Source organism: Apium graveolens, chromosome 1 (assembly GCF_009905375.1).
Source record: "Apium graveolens cultivar Ventura chromosome 1, ASM990537v1, whole genome shotgun sequence".
Classification (NCBI taxonomy): Eukaryota; Viridiplantae; Streptophyta; class Magnoliopsida; order Apiales; family Apiaceae; genus Apium; species Apium graveolens.
In genome coordinates, this window is record NC_133647.1 from 43,972,156 (window position 1) to 43,999,835 (window position 27,680).

Sequence of the window (27,680 nt, forward strand, 5' to 3'; positions counted from 1 at the left end):
CTGCGATCTTGGTCTCAGCGCCTGGTAACACGTACTACGAGGTGATAATTGGGATAGTTTAATAAAAAGCTCCCGTTTATCGAAAATACGAGTTTTATTGATTTACCGAAATGAATATTGTATCAAAAATATTGCGCCGGGACCCGCGCTGGACAAACCGTACGCCGGATCGAAAAAGTCGAAACATGGAATATGCTCGGATATTACAATTAGGTTAGGAAGGAGTTCTCGGAAGAGTTTCGGGTTCCAAAAATGTAACAACGGATGACGTCGGTTGGTTCCAGTTTTTATAAAATAGATTTTAAATCCCTGGAAAAAGATTTTATAAATTTCATATGATTCTTATAAATTCATAAATCAACATAAAAATAATTAGCAAGATATGAAAATTATCTATATATTATTTTGGACATATAAAAATTAAAATTTTCAATTAATAATATTTTTAAAAATCCAAACACATTTAACACTTAACAAATAATTCACATATTAGATACTAAACACATATATTAATTATTTATTAGCAAAAATAATTACACGATATATCCCGGATATTACAGAGGCTTATCAGCACTTAGTACATCCATCAAATTTACTAACATCAGAACTTAACAGATAAGAAGCACTATTCTAGTTTTTGACTTAGTAATAAGATACACAAAGTAAACTTTAACCAAGCTCAATATCAGAATTTGCTTGTGTTAAAAGATTGCCACATAAACAATTACTTCAAACATGGGATATTAGTATGTTGAAGACTACTAGGTCAGCATCTAGCACATTTATCCTCATTGGATTGAATAATCACAGAAACATTCATATCACCATCAGAGCTTAGAAATTCACATCAGAAAACAATCAGCACTTAGAAAATTTCAATTTAAGCACATAATACAAAAATATAGTAATATCTATAAATACTGATCATAAAGTCCGATGTATCAGAATATAAACTAAGCAGATTTAGAGAAAGAACCCGAAACCATTCCAAGTTCATTTACCAATATTGTAAAAGTAGCTTCACACAGTGGTTTTGTGAAGATATCGGCTAGTTGTTGATCTGTTGGAACAAAATGCAATTCCACTGTACCTTCATCCACATGTTCCCTTATGAAGTGGTACCTAATGCTGATATGATTTGTCATTGAGTGCTAAACTGGATTACCTGTCATAGCAATAGCACTTTGATTATCACAGTAAATAGGGATTTTAGAATATGTTAACCCATAATCCAGTAACTGATTCTTCATCCAAAGAATCTGTGCACAATAGCTTCCTGCAGCAATGTATTCTGCTTCTGCAGTTGATGTAGAAATTGACTTTTATTTTTTGCTAAACCAAGAAACCAATCTACCTCCAAGAAATTGGCATCTTCCACTTGTGCTTTTCCTGTCAATTTTGCATCCTGCAAAATCTGCATCTGAGTAACCTATTAGCTTAAAGTCTGATTCTCTAGGATACCACAATCCCAGATAAGCTGTACCCTTAAGGTACTTGAAAATTCTTTTTACAGCTGTTAAGTGAGGTTCTCTTGGATCTGCTTGAAATCTTGCACAAAGACAGGTAGCATACATGATATCAGGTCTACTTGCAGTTATATATAGTAGTGAGCCAATCATACCTCTGTAATCAGTAATATCTACTGATGTACCAGTATCCTTATCCAATTTTGTTGCAGTGGCCATATGAGTGGATGCACTTGAACAATCTTGCATTCCAAATTTCTTCAACACATTTCTGGTGTACTTAGATTGACAAATAAAAGTTCCTTCTTCATTCTGCTTGACTTGAAGGTCCAAAAAATAGCTAAGTTCTCCCATCATACTCATTTGATATCTTGACTGCATTAGCTTGGCAAACCTTTTACAAAGTCTGTCCTTTGTAGAACCAAAAATTATATCATCAACATATATCTATACCAAAAGTAAGTCCTTTCCATGGTTGAGATAGAATAAAGTTTTGTCAATAGTCCCTCTGTTGAATCCACTTTCCAGAAGAAACTGAGCTAATGTCTTATACCATGCTCTTGGAGCTTGCTTAAGGCCATAAAGTGCTTTATCAAGTATGTAGACATGATTAGGAAATTTTGAATCTACAAAACCCTGAGGTTGTTCAACATATACTTTTTCTTCCAATTCTCCATTAAGAAAAGCACTTTTAACATCCATTTGAAAGACTGTAAAATTTTTGGGAGCAGCATAAGCCAAAAATATCCTTATGGCTTCCAATCTAGCAACTGGTGCAAGTGTTTCATCATAATCAATTCCCTCCTGTTGAGAATATCCTTTTGCAACCAGCCTTTCTTTATTCCTAGTAATTATGCCATCACTATCAGTTTTGTTTCTGAACACCCACTTTGTACCAACAACAGATCTGTTCTTTGGTCTTGGCACCAGGGTCCAGACTTTATTTCTTTAAAATTCATTTAACTCTTCCTGCATTGCTTGCACCCAATCAACATCTTGAAGAGCTTCTTCCACTTTCTTTAGTTCAGTCTGAGAAAGAAAAGAGTGATAGAGAGATTCATTTGATGTTGCTGTTCTAGTTCTTATACCTGCTTCAGGATCTCCAATAATCAAGTCAGGTGTATGTGCTTTAGTCCACTTCCTTGCAGATGGAAGGTTATCTCTAGAACTGGATGCTCCCCCATGATCCATGCTATCTCCATCAACATTTTATGATGCTCCCCCTGAAATTATGCTCTTTGAGTTGGATCCTTCAGAATTTGAGTTTCCAGAATTATCAGAACTTGGCCCATCAGAACTTGATGAATCAGAACTTGAAGAGCCTGTTCTAGATTCTGATGCTTCTTGAGATGTGGTTGTATCTTCAATATGCCCCCTCTGCACAGGTGCATTTTCCTTTGGTGTAGTTACCACAGTTTCAATACCATCAGAGTTTAACCCATCAGAGTTTGCAGTATCAGGATTTAGACTATCAGGATTTACAGAATCAGAATTTAAAACTTCATTCTGAAATCTCAGCTGATCATGATCATTGAAATCTTAAAATCCAGTAATCTTCTTATCATCAAAAGAGACATTGATAGATTCCATGAGAACCCTTGTTCTTAAATTGTAGACTCTGAAGGCTTTTGTGAAAACTGGATATCCAACAAAAATTCCTTCATCAGCTTTTAGATTAAATTTAGATAGCTGTTTAGGATGAGTCTTAAGAACAAAACACTTGCATCCAAATACATGAAAATACTTCAGATTTGGCTTCTTTTTCTTCACCATCTCATATTGTGTCTTCCCATGCTTGTTGATAAGTGTTGCATTCTGAGTAAAACAAGCAGTCTGCACAGCTTCAGCCCAAAATTAGGTTGGTAACTTTGCTTCATCAAGCATAGTTCGTGTAGCTTCAATAAGAGTTCTATTCTTTCTTTCAACAACCCCATTTTGCTGTGGAGTTCCAGGAGCAGAGAATCCCTGCTTGATTCCTTGGTCCTTGTAAAACTCTTCCATAAACAAATTCTTGAACTCAGTGCCATTACCACTTCTTATGATTTTCACAGAGTTTTTAACCAATTTGTCCAGTTGTTTGACATGATCAATCAAGATAGATGCAGTTTCACTTTTTGTGTGCAAGAAATACACCCATGTGTATCTGGTGAACTCATCCACTATTACCATAGCATATTTCTTCTTTGCAATAGACATGACATTCACTGGACCAAATAGATCAACATGTAGTAGGTGATAAGGCTAAAGAATTGAAGATTCAGTCTTGCTCTTGAATGAAGATTTTCTTTGTTTTGCCTTTTGACATGAGTCACAAAGACCATCAGGAGCAAATACTGATTTTGGCAGTCCTCTCACAAGATCTTTCTTGACTAGTTCATTTATATTGCTGAAATTTAAATGAGAAAGTTTCTTGTGCCAATCCCAGCTTTCTTCAATTGATGCTCTACTTAACAGACAGATTGCAGAACCATCAGAACTTGTTGAAAGCTTGGCTTCATAAATATTACCATGCCTGTATCCTTTCAGAATAACTTTGCCTATAGATTTGCTTACAACTTCACAGTGTTCTTCAAAGAAATCCACAAGATAACCTCTGTCGCAGATTTGACTAACACTCAGCAAATTGTGTTAAAGTCCTGAGACTAGAGCTACTTTTTTAATGCTGACATTCCCAAGATTGATATTGCCATATCCCAGAGTTTTTCCCATGTTGCCATCTTCATAAGAAACACCTGGGCCAGCTTTCTCCACAAAGTCTGATAGCAGGGCTTTATTTCCATTCATATGTCCTGAACATCCACTGTCCAGAACTAGGATGTTTTTCCTGTTGCCCTGCAATCATAAAGACCACTAATGATTAGTTTTAAGGACCCTGACTTGATTGGATCCTTTGGCCTTATTAAGTTTGTTAACATTTGCAGCGGATTTAGCATCAGAGTTTATGTTAACAGTTTTCTTATCAGAATTTACAATATCAGACTTTGCATCAGAACTTACACTAGAAGGAATAATGCTAACTTTCTTTAAAGAAGGTTTTATTTGATAATAATCATATTACAAACTATGATATTCCTTACAAGTATAAATGGAATGCCATAAACTACCACAATGAAAACAAGGATTTTGTGGCCTATATCTAACATACTGACTCTTAATTCTTATTTTGAAGGTAAGGATGTTAGGTCACACACACTGTAGAAGGGGGTTGAATACAGTGTTTACTACAATCAAATCGAATATAAGAACTCAAGTAACAGAAAATAGATTTTATTCAACACAATAAACTCTGTTACAATATGGAACTGTTCTCTCTCAGTGATGAACAAATTATCACGAGAGCTGCTACGGTTACAATGAATAATATTTTCGATAATGATAACACATATAACGTAAACCCTATGTATGTGTTTATGTACTACACAGTTACAAGATAAACTTCTAATTGATATCGAATACAATTCTGCTTCCTAATATATATCAATCAGTTATCTTTTCTTCCAAGTATTCTATTCTTCATAGAATTCCTTCTTCATGCATATCTCTTCTTATGTTTGTCTTGATCTTCTTTCCTTTCAATCAGCCGCCTTCCTTATCTGAAAGTCTCCTTAAGTCCTGATATTATCTTCTGATAACTTAAGTTCTGACAACTTAAGTTCTGATATCCTAAGTTCTGACTTCAGTATAAGTACTGATTTCCAGTTAAGTACTGATTTGTCCTGTTTAAGTAAGATCTGAAAACTAAACACAAATCATATTAGACATGACATCACAAATATATCTAACAATCTCCCCCAACTTGTAAATTAGCATAATATACAAGTTTAAAAAATATTTGATGATGTCAAAAACATTAAGTACAAATGCATGAGAATTTGACTAGATAACTACAACTTACAGTCCTTTTAGCTTTACCATCCTTAAGATCCGATATTAGCTTCAGTCTGTATACGCTTCAGAATTTAAGCAGTTGTAGATCTTCGACTTGGGTTCAATTTCTGATCTCTTTGATGTTAGGAGTTGTTCTGAGATAGTTCTTCAAAAGACATCTCTCAGCATATTCAAGTTCATTGACCATCCTCCTTTTAGCATTTTTCAATTCAGCTGTATCTTCACCAGTTTTAAAATAGCTGCTCTGAGATCATTTATCTTAGCTTTCCTTATATCCTGATCAAGTTTGATTAGATATGCCTGGTCAGACTCTAGATTGAATTCCACAGCCTTATAACCCAAAAAAGTAGTTATGATATTAGCAGTGTTAGGCTTCATTTCAACAATATCACCTTTGTGATCTCTGTACTTGGGACAGTATGGGCTGTCAGACTTTACAGAGTAAAGCTTCTTCTGTCTTTGAATTTGTGACTTTAAATAACATGCAGCACCATCTGTTAATCTATTTTTCACTTGAAGTAGGAATAAAACATGTTCTAGTTCTTCAAAATACTTCAGTGGAATAGCATTCTGCCTGATATGGAATACCTTTCCATCTATCCTAAAATATAACAAGATATGTTCTTTCAAAACAGAATGGTAAACCATTTGTACAGATTCAAGTTGATTCAATCTTTCAGGAGTTGCTCCTACTCCTGGTTCACTTAAGGAAGTTGGATCATTGGTAGTGTTGTGTACTCTTCTTTCATCAGAACTACCCAATCCAGATTTATCTCTTGCTTCCTTTCCTGTAACAACTCTTGCTTCAAAAATACTTGATGTAGTCTTCAAAGGTTGAGTCTGTCGAGCTTTGGTAAATCCTGGTAGGAGTATCTTTGAAGGTTTAAAATGAGCAATGTCAGAGGTTTCCTTTTCCTTAACTTCTGATATCAAGTCAACTTGAGCTATGTCAGAGGTTGCTTGCTTCACTGTCATATCAGAACTTACTAAGTCTTGACTCTGAACAACATGAGCCATGTCAGAGGTTGTTTGAGAAATATTCTTTTTCATCAGAGTAAGACTATCATCTTCTTCATCAATTATTTCTTCATCCATGACTGGCATATAAACCTTTATAGGTTTATCAACTTTTTCTTTGCCCTTGGACCTTGGATCTACTTCCACTTGTGATTTAGCTTTGGTTGCCTTAGAATTTGTTCTTTCTTTTATCACAATACCCTTAAGCTTTGGAAGTTTCTTTTCAACAACAGAAGCTTTAGATTTTTATCTTGACACTTTCTGCTTTGAGTCTAGCTTCTTCTTCCTTTAGACTCTCAAAGTCCATTCCTGGATTTTCTTTAAGAAATAACTTCTTTGAAATTTCTTCATCAAGTTCCAGATGTTCACCATAACTTATCCTTTTACCAGTATCAGAACTTATTCTTCTCCCAGTATCAGAACTTGTTCCTTGACTTGTAATTCTAGCTTTACTTGATGAAAATCCTTTGCCTTGACCTTGACCTCTACCCTTATCAGAGTTTCCCTGGTCATCATTTCCATCATCCTCTCCCTTCAGTGTCTGAATAGATTTGCATTTGGACTTAATCACTTTCTCCCCCTTTTTGGCATCACCAGGTAAAAGAAGAGAGACAACCAATTCCATTGAGGATTGGATCTCATTGAGTTGAGTTTGATGAGAAGCTTGATTCTTTAGAATTTCATCAATCTGAGTTTGTTGCTTCTCCTGAGTTTTCTTAATATAGGAAATTCTGTCAAAGGCAGGCTTGAAAAATCTGTTCTTTTCAAGTTTCACATTTATATCTTGCTGGATCAAGGTTTCTTGAATTTTATTCACCTTGGCATGAGTTGTTGAGTGTTGACCTTGAAGGTGCCTAGTACTCAATGCAGTAACTCTCAGCTGTGCCTTGAAATCATCATTTATCAGCATTTCATTAGCTTTTGCCAGATGCTCAGCAAGAATCTTTTCAGAAGGAACAAAACTAACTGTGTTCCATTCCTTAGTCCACTCCTTTCCTCTAGGAGTTTCACTCCAAGGTACTGGTGCATCCCCTCTAACAAACTTCTTGACTAAATCAGCTTTGCATGGAGCTTGTTGAGGTGCATGTCCTGATGGACCAGCTGTATCAACATCTAGATTAGTAGCAGCTTCACCAGTAGTTTCAGCATTATCAGTATCAGAACTTATAGATCCAGAAGTATCAGCATCCTCTGATAGAATAGCAGTATGTGAGGCAATAGAGGCTTCAACATCATCGTCTAAATTCTGATCTACATCTAAGTTCTGATCAACAGCCAAATCTTGATGCCCACCTAAAATCTGATTCTCATCATCCAGATTTAGAATTGGTGTAGTTGGAACATCTTCATTGAAATCAACATCTTGAATTGGTGTTGTTGGTGGAGTGAGTTAAGTTTCTAGAGCTTCCAAGTACAGAACCTCAGGCACAATCAAGTTATGAATATCAATTTCAGCACTTGTACCTGGGTCATCAGTATGTACTTGTTCAATTATAGGTGACACAGGAGGTGTAGGCACTCTGTCTTGAGCAGTTTCTGGTTGTGCAGAAGGAAGTGATTCAATAACAATTGGTTCTGTTGGGATCAGAGATTCCTGACCCCCTTCCTTAGCTGCTTTCTCATCTTCTGAATCTGACTCAACTGTGTCTCTGTGAGCTCTTTGTTTTTTCATTTTCTTCATCAACCATCTCCTCCTCCACCATCGTATCCTTAGCAGGGTGAAGACACTGTAGGAGCTTTATCATCAGGATTTAGCTTTCTAAGCCTTTTGAGAAGCCTAGAACTCCCAGTTACAGTATCTTTCTGAGAAGAGACCTTCTCAGCTTCTACAACAACAGGTTTTGAAATAGGAACCTGTTCCTCCAATGTTTTCTCAAATCATATAAATTTATTATTAACCATTATTAAATCAAAACATTCATCACAGGATAAAATTTAAAATTGATGAAGTAAAGATTAACAAATTGCAATTAAAACATGCACAGTCACAGAATTTGAGAAACAAAGATCAAATCTTGCAATTAAATTAAAATTTCATTCACATATCAGATGATTACATTTGATGAAATTTATCAATTACATGCAAAAGTACAAGATAGACCTAATCTTAGAATCTTAACATCAACAGCCTTAGTCCTAGTCTAAGAAGACCTAACGACTAGCTTCTTCTGCTGCTGATGAAGAGCACTGCAAGATGAATGATTTGTTCTTGTTGATGGAGAGCTTCTCTCCTTTCCTCTTCCAGACGATCACAATGGAGATGATAGTCCATATAAAAGAATAAGAGGTCTGTGTGAACCTCTTGTGGAACTGAGTTCCAGATCTCTTCAGGAATAATAGTTACATGCCACTCCTGTCGCCAATCATCACAACTCAACTCGATATTAACAGTATCATAGTTCAGGAGCAAGTTGAAATGAACCATGTTTTTGATGAGTTTGAAAAAAATGAGTTTTTGAGAAAATGAAAGATGTATTGGCTGGAATGAGTAGTTGGTTTAAATAACCAATAGAATACCAAGAGACGCAAGAAATATTGAATAGTTACAGGTAAAAGTAATGATACTTCGTCTCCCTAAACCGATGTGTAATAATAACAGTCATTAAGCGATCTAAAGCCAGAGTTAATGAGCACGAGAAATAATAACAATTACTGTGCACATGTAGGTTTTCAAGACATACACGCTAATCACTAACCCATAATGATTATGACTGATTTAATTCACATAAACCAATATTCTGTAAAAATATGACCATTCAAGTAATGACCAAAAATAAACAAAGTAAATAAATACTGCCACGTCAGCATCAGAACTTGATTATTATCAGAATTTAAAAGTCATCAGAATATGGCTCCTTTACTCGAAAAGTGAATGTTTATTCCTGTAATTCTTCACACAAATACTGATATGGGTTCAACAGAACTTAATCATCAGAACTTTCATCAGAACTTGTCCTCAGAATTTATGCAACTGACACTTAAACTGTTCATCTAAAACAACATTTATCACCACAGTAATTTTCATCATTCATATGGAGTTTATGTGTGTGCATTAAGCTAAATATCAAACAAAGAGTAAAGTCTGATTCACTTCAGTACATCTTAGAAATAAGGCATAACTAAGAACTTTGCTCAAAATCTGTCACTATTCTGAAGTCTACTATAGAATGAGTTCATGCATGAGTCCACCTCAACTGTTTTGTGCTCATTTTGTGCATCTTTTGAAATTCCTTTTTACAGTGGCTTCTCAGTGTAAGTGAGTCACGACTGCTTATCAGAATTTATGTTGTTATTAGAGTATTTCTCCAGTATTCAGAGAATGTGAAAAGTCACCAAGAAAATTTTATTTTTCTTTTCTAATGCATATTACTTAATATCATCAATGCACTTGGGTCTTCCCTTCCACATTTTTACTCTAGATCTCAAAGGAGTACCTGATTTTTTATTTCTTTTCTTTTCCATTTCTTTTGACAAGTGAGGCTTATCAGCACTTAGTACATCTATCAAATTTACTAATATCAGAACTTAACAGATAAGAAGCACTATTCTAGTTTTTGACTTAGTAATAAGATACACAAATTAAACTTCAACTAAGCTCAATATCAAAATTTGCTTGTGTTAAAAGATTTCCACATAAACAATTACTTCAAACATAGGATCTTTAGTAATTAAAGACAACTAGGTCAATATCTAGCACAGTTATCCTCATTGGATTGAATAGTCACAGAAACATCCATATCACTATCAGAGTTTAGAAATTCACATCAGACAACAATCAGCACTTAAGCAAATTTCAATTTAAGCACAGAATACACAAAGATAGTAATATCTGTAAATACTGATCATAAAGTCTGATGTATCAGAACATAAACTAGGCAGATTTAGAGAAAGAACCTGAAACCATTCCAAGTTCATTTACCAATCTTGTAAAAGTAGCTTCACATAGTGGTTTTGTGAAGATATCTGCTAGTTGTTGATCTGTTGGAACAAAATACAATTCCACTGTACCTTCATCCACAAGTTCCCTTATGAAGTAATACCTAATGCTGATGTGCTTTGTCATTGAGTGTTGAACTGGATTACCTGTCATAGCAATAGCACTTTGATTACCACAGTAAATAGGGATTTTAGAATATGTTAACCCATAATCCAGTAACTGATTCTTCATCCAAAGAATCTGTGCACAACAACTTCCTACAGCAATGTACTCTGCTTCTGCTGTTGATGTGGAAATTGACTTCTGTTTCTTGCTAAACCAAGAAACCAATCTGCCTCCAAGAAATTGGTAGCTTCCACTTGTGCTTTGCCTGTCAATTTTGCATCCTGCAAAATCTGCATCTGAGTACCCTATTAGCTTAAAGTCTGATTCTCTAGGATACCACAATCCCAGATCAGCCGTACCCTTAAGGTACTTGAAAATTCTTTTCACAGCTGTTAAGTGAGGTTCTCTTGGATCTGCTTGAAATCTTGCACAAAGACAGGTAGCATACATGATATCAGGTCTACTTGCAATTAGATAGAGTAGTGAGCCAATCATACCTCTGTAATCAGTACTATCTACTGATGTACTAGTATCCTTATCCAATTTTGTTGCAGTGGCCATAGGAGTGGATGCACTTGAACAATCTTGCATTCCAAACTTCTTCAACAAATTTCTGGTGTACTTAGATTGACAAATAAAAGTTCCTTCTTCATTCTGCTTGACTTGAAGGCCCAGAAAATACCTAATTTCTCCCATCATACTTATTTGATATCTTGACTGCATCAGCTTGGCAAACTTCTTACAAAGTTTGTCATTTGTAGAACCAAAAATGATATCATCAACATATATCTGCACCAAAAGTAAGTCCTTTCCATGGTTGAGATAGAATAAAGTTTTGTCAATTGTCCCTCTGTTAAATCCACTTTCTAGAAAAAACTGAGCTAATGTCTCATACCATGCTCTTGGAGCTTGTTTAAGGCCATAAAGTGATTTATCAAGCCTGTAGACATGATTAGGAAATTTGGGATCTACAAAGCGTGGAGGTTGTTCAACATATACTTCCTCTTCCAATTCTCCATTAAGAAAAGCATTTTTCACAACCATTTGAAAGACTGTAAACTTTTTATGAGCAGCATAAGCCAAAAATATTCTTATGGCTTCTAATCTAGCAACTGGTGTAGATGTTTCATCATAATCAATTCCCTCCTGTTGAGAGTATCCTTTTACAACCAGCCTTGCTTTATTCCTTGTAATTATGCCATCACTATCAGTTTTGTTTCTGAACACCCACTTTGTACCAACAATAGATCTGTTCTTTGTTCTTGGCACTAGGGTCCAGACTTTATTTCTTTCAAATTCATTTAACTCATCCTGCATTGATTGCACCCAATCAGCATCTTCAAGAGCTTCTTCCACTTTCTTTGGTTTAGTTTGAGAAAGAAAAGAATGATAGAGACATTCATTTGATGTAGTTCTTCTAGTTCTGACACCTGCATCCAGATTTCCAATAATTAAGTCAGGTGTATGTGCTTTAGCCCACTTCCTTGCAGATGGAAGGTTATCTCTAAAACTGGATGCTCCCCCATGATCCATGCTGTCTCTATCAACATTTTCTGATGCTCCCCCTGAAATTATGCACTCTGAGTTGGATCCTTCAGAATTTAAGTTTCCAGAAATATCAGAACTTGGCCCATAAGAACTTGATGAATCAAAACTTGAAGAGCCTGTTGTAGATTCTAATGCTTCTTGAGATGTGGATGGATCTTCAGTATGCTCCCCCTGCACAGGTGCATTTTCCTTTGGCGTAGCCACCACAGTTTCAATAACATCAGAGTTTAATCCATCAGAATTTGCAGTATCAGGATTTAGACTATCAGGATTTAGACTGTCAGGATTTACAGAATCAGAATTTAAAACTTTATTTTCAAATCTCAGCTGATCATGATCATTAAAATCTTCAAGTCCAGTAATATTCTTATAATCAAAAGAGACATTGATAGATTCCATGACAACCCTTGTTCTTAAATTATAGACTCTGAAGGCTTTTGTGGAAAGTGGATATCCAACAAAAATTCCTTTATCAGCTTTTAGATCAAATTTGGATAGCTGTTCAGGATGAGTCTTAAGAACAAAACACTTGCATCCAAATACATAAAAATACTTCAGATTTGGCTTCTTTTTCTTCACCATCTCATATGGTTTCTTTCCATGCTTGTTGATAAGTGTTGCATTCTGAGTAAAACAAGCAGTCTACACAGCTTCAGACCAAAAATAGGTTGGTAACTTTGCTTCATCAAGCATAGTTCGTGTAGCTTCAATAAGAGTTCTATTCTTTCTTTCAACAACTCCATTTTGCTGTGGAGTTCCAGGAGCAGAGAATTCCTGCTTTATTCCATGGTTTTTGCAGAACTCTTCCATAATCAAATTCTTGAACTTAGTGCCATTATCACTTCTTATGATTTTCACAGAGTGTTTTACCAATTTATCCAGATGTTTGACATGATCAATCAAGATAGATGCAGTTTCACTTTTAGTGTGCAAGTAATACACCCATATGTATCTGGTGAACTCATCCACTATGACCATAGAATATTTTTTCTTTGCAATAGACATGACATTCACTGGACCAAATAGATCAACATGTATTAGGTGTTAAGGCTCAAGAATTGAAGATTCAGTCTTGCTCTTGAATGAAGATTTTCTTTGTTTTGCCTTCTGACATGAATCACAAAGGCCATCAGGAGAAAATACTGATTTTGGAAGTCCTCTCACAAGATCTTTCTTGACTAGTTCATTTATATTGTTGAAATTTAAATGAGAGAGTTTCTTGTGCCAATTCCAGCTTTCTTTAATTGATGCTCTACTTAACAGACAGATTGCAGAACCATCAGTACTTGTTGAAAGCTTGGCTTCGTAAATGTTACCATGCATGTATCCTTTCAGAACAACTTTGCCTGTAGATTTGCTTACAACTTCACAGTGTTCTTCAAAGAAATCTACATGATAACCTCTGTCACAGATTTGACTAACACTCAGCAAATTGGGTTTAAGTCCTGAGACTAGAGCTACTTTTTCAATGATGACATTCCCAAGATTGATATTGCCATATCCAAGAGTTTTTCCCATGTTGTCATCTCCATAAGAAACACCTGGGCCAACTTTCTCCAAAAAGTCTGATAGCAGGGCTTTATTTCCAGTCATATGTCCTGAACATCCACTGTCCAGAACTAGGATATTTTTCCTGCTGCCGTGCAATCACAAAGACCACTAATGATTAATTTTAAGGACCCAGACTTGCTTGGATCCTTTGGCCTTATTAAGTTTGTTAACAGTTGCACCGGATTTAGTATCAGAGTTTATGTTAACATTCTTTTTATCAGCATTTACAGTATCAGACTTTGCATTGGAACTTACACTAGAAGGAATAATGCTAACTTTCTTTAAAGAAGGTTTTATTTGATAATAATCATAGTACAAACTATGATATTCCTTACAAGTATAAATGGAATGCCATAAACTACCATAATGGAAATAAGGATTTTGTGGCCTATAACTAACAGAATGACTCTTAACTCCTGATTTTGAAGGTAGGGAGTTTATGTTCTTATTCTTCCTGCAAAAATAAGCCAGATGGTTAGAGTTTCCACAGTTATAACATTTCTTTCTAGGAGCATTAGGAACAGGCTTATAAACATTGCTTTTATTCACACCTTCCTTTCCATTCCTATTTTTCCTAGGTGGCTTTACCTTGTTTATATTCTTAACATCTTTCAGCTTATGCTTAAGCTGCTTCTTAGTCATTAAGCCTATGTTAACTTCAGTTGACTTATCCTGTTTTGGTTTGTCAAAAGTTAATTTCTCTTTAACTTCTGATTTATCAATATCAGACTTTACAGCTACAAACTTAACAGGATTTACCTTTGGCTTTTGTTTAACAACTATAGGCTCAATTTCCACAGTTCCTTTATCATTCTTATCATCTCCATAACCTAAACCCTCTTTCCAGTTTCCACTACTTAACAAATTCTGAGTTGTTCTACCAGAGTTAGTCCAAGTCCTGATAATCTCTCTTTCCTTTTCTAACTCAGTTTTTAGAGATTCATTCATTTTAAGTACTTCATCCCTAACATAAAAGGCATCATCTCTATCTTTCTGAGTTTGATGGAACATGACTAACTCTTTTTCTAAATAATCATTCCTCTTTTTATAAGCAAGATTTTCAGAAGTTAATCTTTCACATGTTAAAGTTTGATCTCTATAACTAATGAACATGGTTTTAAGATATCTTCTCCACTCAGTAATATCTTCAGTATGAAAGGCATAAGTAGTTTGAGGTACCTTTAACTCAGCAGCATCAGAACTGCTATCAGCATTTGCCATTAAGGCATAGTTCACCTCACTTTCAGAATCTGAAGTGTCTGTCTAGCTTTTCTTCTTTGTGACAAGTGCCTTGCCTTTGTCACTGTTCACTTTCTTGCAATCAGGAGATATATGGCCTTTCTCACCACAGTTGTAGCATTTGACATTTGAGTAATCTCCTATGTCAGATTTTCCTCCTTTGCCTTCAAATTTTCTGAAACCCTTCTTATGTATGCAATCCTTGTGATTCCTTTTACCATGAGAGCACACAACATCTTCATCTCTTCACCAGGATCCATCTCAGGTAAGCTTTCAGTTTCTGAGTCATCATCACTATCAGAACTTGATGACTCAGTATCAGACTTTGTGATGAGAGCTTTTCCTTTACCTTTTCTTGAGGCAGCTACTTTGGGGACATCCTCCTCAGCCTTAAGAGCAACTGTGCTTGACTTCCTTCCATTCCTCTTGCTTCTTTGTTCCATCTCAAGTTCATGAGTCTTGAGCATCCCATAAATTTCATCAAGAGTAGTTTCATCAAGAGCATAGTTATCTCTTATACTTGTTGCCTTCAAATCCCAACTTTCAAGAAGAGCTAAAAGGAATTTGAGATTAGTATCTTCAAGTGCATATTCCTTTTCCACCAGTGACAGATCATTCAAGAGTTTGACAAATTTATCATATAAACCAGTCAATGACTCATCAGGTTTTGAGTCAAAGTGCTCATACTCTTGAGTGAGTATAGTCCTCATGTTCTTCTTAATTGAATCAGTTCCCTGACATCTTATTTCCAAGGCATCCCATATCTCCTTTGCAGTCTTGCAGTTGATTACCCTGTTTGACATGACATTATCAATGGCGCTATGCAGCAAATGTCGTACCTTTGCATCCTTAGCAATAGATGAGATATCTTCAGCTGTATATTCACTTTTCTCCTTTGGTACTATCTGTGCTGGCTGATCTGCAACTACAACAGAGAGCTTGGTTGGCTTATGTGGTCCTTCATTGATTCTGTCAAGGTATTCTGGATCTGTAGCTTCCAGAAACATAGACATCCTCACCTTTCATATGGGATATTCAGATGGTTTCAGTATGGGAATCCTAATAGTCTCATATCGATTATGGTTTTGAGTCTTTGGAGGTTCTTCAGTTTTGGTGGGCTTGCTTGGAGTTTGTGTTTCTTCAGACATGATTGTTTTTGGATCTTTTCTGTTTGTGTGTTTACAGATTGCTCTTATACCACTTGTAAGGTCACACACACTGTAGAAGGGGTTGAATACTGTGTTTACTACAATCAAATCGAATATAAGAAGTCAAGTAACAGAAAACAGATTTTATTCAACACAATAAACTCTGTTACAATAATGGAACTGTCCTCTCTCAGTGATGAACAAATTATCACGAGAGCTGCTACGGTTACAATGAATAATATTTTCGATAATGATAACACATATAGTGTAAACCCTATGTCTGTGTTTATATACTACACAGTTACAAGATAAACTTCTAATTGATATCGAATACAATTCTGCTTCCTAATATATATCAATCAGTTATCTTTTCTTCCAAGTATTCTATTCTTCATAGAATTCTTTCTTCATGCATATCTCTTCTTATGTTTGTCTTGATCTTCTTTCCTTTCAATCAGCCGCCTTCCTTATCTGAAAGTCTCCTTAAGTCCTGATATTATCTCCTGATAAATATCTCCTGATAACTTAAGTTCTGACAACTTAAGTTCTGATATCTTAAGTTCTGACTTTAGTATAAGTACTGATTTCCAGTTAAGTACTGATTTATCCTATTTAAGTAAGATCCGAAAACTAAACACAAATCATATTAGACATGACATCACAAATATATCTAACAAAGGAGTTTATGTTTTTATTCTTCTTGCAAAAAGAAGCCAGATGTTTAGAATTTCCACAGTTATAACATTTCTTTCTAGGAGCATTAGGAACAGGCTTATAATCATTGCTTTTATTCACACCTTCCTTTCCATTCCTATTTTTCCTAGGTGACTTTACCTTGTTTACATTCTTAACATCTTTCAGCTTATGCTTAAGCTGCTTCTTTGTCATTAAGCCTATGTTAACTTCAGTTGGCTTATCCTGTTTTGGTTTGTCAGAAGTTAATTTCTCTTTAACTTCTGATTTATCAATATCAGACTTTACATCTACAAACTTAACAGGTTTTACCTTTGGCTTTTGTTTAACAACTATAGGCTCAATTTCTAGAGTTCCTTTATTATTCTTATCATCTCCATAACCTAAGCCCTCTTTTCAGTTTCCACTACTTAAAAATTCTGATTTGTTCTGCCAGAGTTAGTTCATGTCCTAATAATTTCTCTTTTCTTTTCTAACTCAGTTTTTAGAGATTCATTCATTTTAAGCACTTCATCTCTAACATAGAAAGCATCATCTCTATCTTTTTGAGTTTGATGCAACATAAATAACACTTTTTCTAAATAATCATTCCTCTTTTTATAAGCAAGATATTTAGAAGTTAATCTTTCACATGTTAAAGTTTGATCTCTATAACTAATGAACATGGTTTTAAGATATCTTCTCAACTCAATAATATCATCAGTATGAAAATCATAAGTTGTTTGAGGTACCTTTAACTCAGCAGCTTCAGTATTGCCATCAGCATTTGCCATCAAAGCATAGTTCACCTCACTTTCAGAATATGAAGTGTATGTCCAGCTTTTTTTCTTTGTGACAAGTGCCTTGCCTTTGTCACTCTTCACTTTCTTGCAATCAGGAGATATGTGGCCTTTCTCACCACAGTTGTAGCATTTGACATTTGAGTAATCTCCTCTATCAGACTTTCCTCCCTTGCCTTCAGATTTTCTGAAACCCTTCTTATCAGAACTTCCACTTTTCCTGAAAAACTTCTTTCCCCTTCTGAATTTCCTGTAAGCTATCTTTGTGATACCTTTCACCATAAGAGCACACAGCTTCATCATCTCTTCATCAGGGTCCATCTCGAATAGACTTTCCGTTTCTGAATCCTCATCACTATCAGGACTTGATGACTCAGTATCAGACTTTATGATGAGAGCCTTTCCTTTGCCTTCCTTTGAGACAACCACTTTAGGGGATTCCTCCTCAGCCTTAAGAGAAACTGTTCTTGATTTTCTCCCATGCCTCTTGCTTCTTTGATCCATCTCAAGTTCATGAGTTTTGAGCATACCATAAATTTCATCAAGAGCATAGTTGTCTCTTATAGTAGTTGCCTTCCAATCCCAACTTTCAGGAAGAGCTAAAAGGAATTTAAGATTAGTATCTTCAAGATCATATTCCTTATCCACCAGTGACAGATCATTCAAGAGTTTGACAAATCTGTCATATAATCCAGTTAATGACTCATCAGGTTTTGAGTCAAAGTGCTCATACTCTTAAGTGAGTATAGTCCTCATGTTGTTCTTAATTGAATTAGTTCCATGGTATCTTATCTCCAAGGCATCCCATATCTCCTTTGCAGTCTTGCAGTTAATTACCCTGTTTGACATGACATTATCAATGGCATTATGCAGCAAATGTCTTACCTTTGCATCCTTTGTAATAGATGAGATATCTTCAGCTGTATATTCACTTTTCTCCTTTGGTATAGTCTATGATGGCTGATCTGCAACTACAACAGAGAGCTTAGTTGGCTTATGTGGTCTTTCATTAATTCTGTCAAGGTATTCTGGATCTGTAGCTTCTAGAAACATAGACATCCTCACCTTCCATATGGGATACTCAGAAGGTTTCAGTATGGGAACCCTAATAGTCTCATATCAATTATGGATTTGAGTCTTTGGAGTTTCTTCAATTTTGGTGGGCTTGGTTGGAGTTTGTGCTTCTTCAGACATTATTGTTTTTGGATCTTTATTGTATGTATGTTAACAGATCGCTCTGATACCACTTGTTAGGTCACACACTGTAGAAGGGGGTTGAATACAGTGTTTACTACAATCAAATCGAATATAAGAACTCAAGTAAAAAAACACAGATTTTATTCAACACAATAAACTCTATTACAAAGAACTATTCTCTCTCAGTGATGAATAAATTATCATGAGAGCTGTTAGGGTGATAATGAATAATAATCTCGATTAAGATAACACATATAGTGTAAACCCTATGTCCGTGTTTATATACTACACAGTTACAAGATAATCTTCTAATTGATATCGAATATAATTCTGCTTCCTAATATATATCAACTAGTTATCTTTCCTTACAAGTACTCTATTCTTCATAGAATTCTTCTCCATGCATATCTCTTCTTATGTTTGTTTTGATCTTCTTTCCTTTCAATCAGCCACCTTCCTTATCTGAACGTCTCCTTAAGTCCTGATATTATCTCCTGATAAATATCTTCTGATAACTTAAGTTCTGATAACTTAAGTTCTGATATCTTAAGTCCTGACTTCAGTATAAGTACTGATTTCCAGTTAAGTCCTGATTTGTCCTGTTAAGTAAGATCTGAAAACTAAACACAAATCATATTAGACATGACATCAAAAATATATCTAACAAATAATTTAATGTTACGCTCGTTCCCATATTATATCTATTAACATATTCTTCCTTTTAAGTGAAGATAATATCCCAAATCGCCAAATATCAATTATTCACAAATTACAAATTTTAAAATTAAAATCTAAACTAATTATTGATTTCTACTTACGTATGAATAATATTATTGTAATTTAATTATTTAATTAACCAAAAACCCTATTAATTTCTTCATTACTACCATTGTAATCCCCTTTTTAAAAAGTTTAATTCAAAATCACCCAAATTACTACTCATCTCCACCCATTATTTTATTTATTTATTAATTATTTTATTTTTATTTTGATCTATTATTATTCCTCTTCTCACTTTAATTAAAATCAAGCAATTAAAAAATGACTTTTCTGCCCCTCTTTCCCCAACTCTCTTCTTCTTCCCTTCTCCACCTCCACAAACATTAATGGCGGCCGAGTGTGGAAGCCACCGTCCGGCCGGACAAAATCCGGCGAGGCCCAAACATGATTTTTCTTTTCGATTTAGACTCCCCTCTTTCTAATCTATAATCCTACCCGAACCATCTTTCAAGATTCATCCTTGAACCCCTTTTCCGATCAAACTCCGATCACCTTTCTCTCCCCCTCTCTCCCCCCCTCTCTGCTCTCGCCTCCCTCTCTCTCAATTCCCCCTCGACTTCCACCGTAGAACGCCGCCACCATCGTGGATGGTGGTGGCTTTGTCAAAACGCAAAACATAAAAACAGAACACACACACACACAAAGGAACACAAACACACACACATAACCCACATGAACACACATACAACACACCCACAAAACTTCCCCCTCTCCACCTTCGATCCGACACCACCACCGCTGCTGCGGTGGTGCTCCGATTACCCGGCCTCAAACATTAAATCAAGTCCCCAAAAATAATACTCCTCTTCCCCTATACAATTTTACTCCATCAATTTCTCCAAAACAATAGTAATCACAAAAGCCCCAAATTCATTACTAAACCTAATTTGTTTTTTGGTAATGAGTCAACCCAATTGTGGCCCATCATAATAATATAAGCTCAGCGGAATTTTTATTATTATTAGTGAATAAACATTGATCATTTACTTATCAATTAATCGGGTTTAACTAGTAAGCTGAATAATGATCATATTGCACCAATTATTATCTACAAAATTGATCACAAAAATCTCGATCACAATCTTATATACAATTTAAGGGGAAACTTAGATACTTTACTAATTAAGAGAATGATCATAGGATCCTTACCTGACTAATAGTTGATGTGTTGATTAAAAACCCAATATATGCTCCCTTTGATACCCTTTTAATCCTCTTAATAACTCTCCACCAAGAATCCACTTGCTCATTTCTTGTACCCAAATTACTAGTTGATCAACTCCCTAAAAAATTCTTCCCTCTTTCTGTTGCCCAGTAAAGTAATTGTTTAAGGGGGGTTGGATACAATTACTAAACAAATCAATGTATTATGAAAGTAAAGTAAGAACAGATGAATCAAATAAAAGTTTATATTGATCTTTAATAAACTATTACAAAACTCTCTCAAGACAATATTCTTAAGAGCTTTTAGGGTATGCGAATACTCAAATTCATCTCTTACAAAGTAATAACCTATTTTGTGTTTATATACTACATAACTACAATTAATCCTCTATCAATTACAAGATATATTACAATATAATTTTAACACTTTCTATACATATTTAAATCAACTATGATCCTATAAATTAGCACCTTCTGATTTATCTCGTAGTCCTGACTTATCATCCAAGTCATTCTCAACGGATAGCTTGATCAACGGATATATGATTTAGCTTCAACGGATAATCATTTGTGTATATTAACGGATGACTGAAGATTGTCAAAGGATGATAATGAAGCATCCAACGGATAATCATATAACATCAGTTGATCATAACATGATTGTTAGACAAATCCTGATTCTTGACTTAGGCAATTCTCAATAATCTCCTCCAATTTATGCTTTGCAGAATAATCATAAATTCTAATAGAATTGTCTAGTGCCAAAAACCAGATAAACAAAATAAGTAGTGTAAAGCTTACTTTGTTTCAGACTCTGATCTTCATATTTCTTGATAAATTCTGCAGTATCTCTGAACAAAAGTTTTAACTCTGTCATCAATCTTTTTTAACCGAATATCTTCTAACTTGATCTTTAAATTCTCCTCATACTCTGTTTTATCAGATAATTGATAGATAGTAGCTCTCAAAATTCTAATTTGAGCTCTTTCTGTCATCATATCTTCCAGTGACATATAGCAAGTTTTTCTTCCATCAAGATTCATGATTATATGCCTCTGAGTAAGAACATTTTCAATGACAGCTCCTCCTTTCTTCATGTTGACTTCTTGCCCTCTGAAATTTATGTATGTGGGAACATATGATCCAAAATAATATTGATCATCATCCAGTATCCTTCTTCTGATATTGGCAAGAATCATGTTTGACCATAACCTTGAAGTTTCATCTTCAACTCTTAATAAATAGTGAATGTATTTTAATTCATTTCTAGACATGATCATCAATTCATCAAGTGAAAGAACTTGAATTTTATTATTTTGCAGTAAGAGTAATATCTTATGTTTAGATTCAGAACCATCATATTTGTCAAGAATAATCTTCACAACTTCAAGTCTGTCCAGATGATCAACAGTTACTTCCTGAACAGGACTATCAGCAAGTGTGAAGTTCAACAGCTTTAAATTGACGAGTTTAGCTTCATGATGTCCTATTCCAGCTATTGTGAATGGTTCAATAAACTTTAGATTATTGGCTTGTACTAACCAAGAGTCCTTATCTCCCATGATATTGAACCAAGTAAACCATCCATCCTTATTCCTCCAGGAGTAAAGCTCAATTTATCATTATAAATAAGATCAACAATTTTTCTTCATTTGTATTTGTTCTTGATCTTTGGAAAAACTTGAGCTCTCCTTTCTACTATTTCATTTAACATCTTCATATCTGTACTCCTCCATATATTCCTCTCAGATCTTTTAAGCATATTATTGTATAGTTGATCTGCTTTGTCAATAACAATTATGATCTTTTCTTCCCGTGCCCTTTCTTCTCTGTCAAAAACCATTTCTTTTCCCTTGAAATTTTTAGCATTAACAGCTTCAACATAAGTAGAGAGAATCTGTAAATCCATCCGAAATAAAATTTCTTCTTCTTCAATTTTCACAGAATCAGGAATCATTATCAATCTTTTAGTGTCGGGAAAAGAATCAGTTGTTGTATCTTCGTTATCAGGAATTGAACTTGGAGTAAGAGGAATAGTTTTATATTAGACCCATGAGATCTATCCTTAGAGACGTGAGTTGACTGTGTCTTTTGACTTTGAATTCCAGTTCAAGTTTAAACTTTCACAGCATCAGAGGTCTCCTTCTCTTATTTATCATAATCATCAGAATTGGTATTTCTCCTTAAAACGGATTCAGGTTGACAGTTTGTCTTGGGTACTATCTCCCCTTTTTTGGTATGTAGACTTTGTAGAAGAGAGAAAATAGCATCCAACTTGGAATTTATAGCATTCTGACCAGCTCTCAAAGCTGTCAGTTTCTCAGACATATGATATTGTTTTGCTTCCAGCGTAAACATTCTCTTTATCAAAGCACTGTGTTTGTTTGTACCTTTAATAGTCACAGAAAGATAATCAATCTCTTCTCTAAGAGTAACATTATCTTGCTTGAGCGTAGAGACAGAATAATGCAGTCCTTTGACTAACACTGTAGTGGGCTTGATAGATGCTTTCATATCAGAATTTGAAACCGACTGAACAACATGATCAACTAAAGTCTGAGCAGATTCCATAGAGATCTTCTCACTAGGTAGTCTCCAAGAATGATTCCATTTATGAGCCCTATGAGGATGTAGAATAGGAGCATGACCAGATGATGAACCAAAAGTAGACAATTTAGATGCTTCAATACCAGCTTTCAGAACAGCATCATCAGGATTATCATCATCAGAATCATTAGAATCATCTTGGTCACCAGAAGATTTCTCAGGAATATCAGAATCAACATCAGAATCAGGAACTATATATTTGAGCTTTAAATCAGGATTTGACTTATAAGGCTTAGTTTCCTATATAGATCATGTAAGAAAAGAACCATGAGTACCTAAATCTCTCTATTCTTTTAAATTAATCTCATCACTTCTCACACCACTCATCTCATGACTTTTAATAGTCAGGGCTTCCTCACAATGATTAACTAAATCCTGACACCCATCTACCTCTCCTTTTGCCAGGTAAGGATCCTTCCTATCTTTAATTCTATTTTTTGCTATTTTTTTCTCTCATTCTCACATGAAAAGCTCATATAAGTTTGTCCTATAGAAATAAGAGGTGGCTGAGAAGAGTTGTTTCTGATCATATGACTAGAGGTATTCCTTTGTAAAGGTCTAATCATATTTATGTCATCAGATAAAATAGAGTGTAAAGATTTGTACCTTGAGTAGTATAAACCATTGGTATAGCCGTGAGTGGTTATACCAAGATGGATTTAATATTATCTTAAGAAGTGATCAATACATCTGGATTTGTAAAATCAGGAACAACTTCATCAGGAATTAGATTTTTGTCAAGAATGTGTTGTATTTCAGGAATTGACCCCATATTAGGATTTGATACTAAGTATGCAAGAGTACTTTGAACTGTTGGTTCTTGTGTTACTTGAAATGTAGAAGCTTCTTCAATACTATGAACTAAAGGTTTTTGTGTGCTTCACTCAAAGATAGAATCATTGATAACAGCATCCAATCCAGCAATGTGCTTTTGATTAGTTTCTCTATCTTGTACTGTCTTTAGAATGTCATCAGCCATAGAGATATCACTTCCTTGAGCAATGTCCGGAATAGTCAGATGTGATGTTATGCTTGCACCTACACTTTGAGTAGGTGGTTCTTGTATAGATGGGACATTAACAGGTACATCTTCACTTTGGGAAGATGGTTCATGTGTCGTGTACCCCTTCTGTGGTGATTAAAGTTTGGTCTTCTTGATGTGATAAACTGTTAAGTCTGTGCATTCCGCTTGATAGACTTCTGCAGACCAAGTTCCTTAGTAATTTCAATCGTCTTGGCTGATTAAGGTGTAGTAACTGTCCGATCAGGATTTGTCACTATCTTGTCAAGAATTGCATGAAACCTGTTAGGATTTGAAAATGAATTGTCAGGATGTGTAGATTCCTGATACAGAGCAATATGATCCAACACTTTAAGACCATCTGATTAGTTTTGAACCTTTTCTGCTGCCTTCATCAGTCTTATTTTCTTAGGCTTAGCAGCTGCAATTAAACTTTGGACTTCTTCTGCATTAACACCAGTAACCTCCACTGGCCTAATAGGCTTTTTGAATACAATTGTATCATCATTATCACTCTCTATTAGTCCCTAACAATGCAACAAGAATTACAGAAGGGGGGTTGAATGGAATTCTTGAAACTTTTTCTTGGTTTAAAAGTGTTCTAACTTCAAATATATATCTGTGTGAATTGATTTGTAAAGTGCGGAATAATAACTTAGAATGAATCAAAACACAAGTAATTGAAACACAAGTCTTTAAAAACTTTCTGGTGGATTTGAATGTATCCACCAGAGATATATATTATATCAAGAGAACTCTGTGTAAAATTTGCTCACAGCTGCTTACAAATATGAATAACTAAGTTTGCAGAGAAATGCTAAAAATACAGCTTACAAATGTTTCTCTCAGAATTTCTTGCTTAGTGTTCTTGTTGTTCTATTTGCTACTTCTTAGTTTATATATGACCAAGATTACAAAGTAATAAGACAAGATAATAAAACAAAACCTATCAAGTCTAATACTACGCTGCTTCATTACTCTATTCCAGCATCTTTGAATATCTTCATAATAGCATGGAAATGGCAATGCTTTTTTGTTCTCCAAAACCCAGTTGAATAGACTTCCACATTCCTTTTGCATACACTCGACGCATGTGACTGTGTTGTCACTGTCAACTGATGTTTGAATTGATTATCCGTCGGGTACATGATCATCCTTCGAGTTTCCTTATTGATCATCCGTCGAGTGGCATTGTTGTTTATCCGTCGGGTAGCTATCTGGCACTTGACTTCATTTCATTTATTCAGAATTACAAGACATCATCTATGTACAATTAATCAACCTATTCTACATATCTAATTAAATTCAACATGACTTGAGTGCTACAACAGGAACTAAACAAGGTGTATGCAGAAATGTTCTACAGACTCATTATTACATAAGCTACTCACTCGATGGATAATTGATCATCATCCGTCGGGACTATATTGAGTCATCCGTCGGGACTATATTCCTTATCCGTCGAGTGCTACATTTTTCACTAAGTAAAATATACTAAGGTGTTTTGTTAATGAAATCATCAAGTACACAACATATTCACAACAATCTCCCCCAATTTATGTCTACTGGAATTGTAGCCATAAATTAAGAGAAACTTGATTATTAATAAAACACCCTAAAAATACAACATTAAAAGTAAGTAGATAAAACTGTAAAGTGCTTCAAATAACAAAATGTACAAAGATTAGCTCACAGTTTTTTTCAAGATGCTCCTCTAGCCTGAGCAGATTTATCTAGTTCCTTGCAAGTCTGGATCTCTTTCCAAGCTTTCTGTTGTTTTCTTCTATCTGATTTTGGAGCTATCTGTGGAATTCCAGTTCATCAGATTCTGAGAAATTTTGCTTTTCTTGCATCTCCAAAAGAGTCTCATTGCTAGAGATGCTCAATTGGTCTTCTAATCTGAAAAATCTTCTAACCCCTTTGTCATCCATGAACTCCATCAGCCAGTAGGGCCTTAGATGTACTCTTCTTCCTGTGTAAGGAATAGTTAGAATCTTTGGTAGTGCATCTTTAGATCTAATACTCCTCAGTTCTTCAATCTTCTTTAGAACCAGTCTTCTTGCAGTTACATTGAATCCAAAGTTCTTCTTGAATGATGAATAAACCTTTATCAGCACAGATTAGCTTTCTTGAAGGATCTTGTGAAGTGGCCATTGGATCTCCTTTCCTCCCTTGTACTTGAAAACTAACATTTCAGGTAGATTCCTGTAGGTATCAATCCCTCTAACTTCTTCCAGTTCACCAAGATAGAGGTTTAGGTCGGAGAATTCCTTGACGTCACATAAGTACAAGTAATCTCCCTTGTTGATTTTGGATTGAGCTTTGGTTAGAGATTTGGATTTGAGAGGTGACAGCTTCACTTTCTTGACTGCTCTAGACTTTTTTTCTTTTTGGCTTGTTAAGGATTGGAAAATTGAAGTCAGGAATTGGTAGACTTTCCCAGTCCATTGGTTCATCCTTAGGCACAATAGGTTCACCATTAATGTTTCTGTAAGGGTCCACCACCGTAATGTCTTCAAATACCACTGAGGGTTTTGATGCTTGAGTTGTAGTTGGAATGGATTCCTTAGGAAACTGATCCTTCAATTCCTTACCAACAAAGTTCAATTTCAATTTGGTTCTTTTGGCCAATTACTTGTATCTTTGAGATTTCTTCTGTTGTGGTTCAACTTGCTTCTTTGGATCATGAGATTCAGTGATTTTAGATGGCTGAGTAGGAATTTGTTGTGTTGGTTTCACAGCTTGTAGCTTGGCCAAGATAGCAGCTTGCTCTTTCTTTTGTTTAGCCTTTTTAGCATCTAGAGCGGCTTGCTTCTTTTCTTGCTTCAATCTTGCCTTTTTTTCTCTCTTTGCTTCAGCAAATTGAAGATGTCCAGCCACCACACAAATCTCTTTACCATTCCTGAAAACTTTAGCAATTCTCCTTTTTAAGGCTGAATCAGCTGGATCCTTGTAGAAGGCAATGGATCTTGACAAAAGTTTCTTCTCATCAGGCTTTGGTGTCTTATACACTATTTCCAAAGGGTTCTTTAGAGAGGTTCTTGGATAATTCACCCTTGGCTTCCAAAGTACTTCAGCTTTTGGAGATTTGATGCAGGATGGTTGTCCTCTTTCCAGATAGTTCATGCTCATTTCATTCACAAAGATTTTCCTGACTTGAGAGTGATGAATTGCTGACTTTTCTGGCTTCTTTGCTAGCCCAAACTTCTTCTGAATATCCTCATCAATCTTCTCCCAGTTGATTGGCTTCAACTGCTCCTTTTCAGCTGCTCTTAAATTGGCTGCTGTTTCATTTATCAGATCAATGCTATCTTTGGCTGGTGGCTTGGTGAAAGTTATTGAAGGCATAATTACTTTGCTAACTTCAATGTTGAGCACTTTTTGCTCCCCCTCACTCCTAGAATTCTCTTTCTCCCCATTTTTGTTATCAGCAAGTTGAGTAGAGGAGGTCTGTGCAGCCACCAGTTTCTGAAGCAAGTCTGTCTGTTGAGCTTGGTGAAGATGAATTGTTGTAAAAGATGCTTCCATTGTTGTCATTCT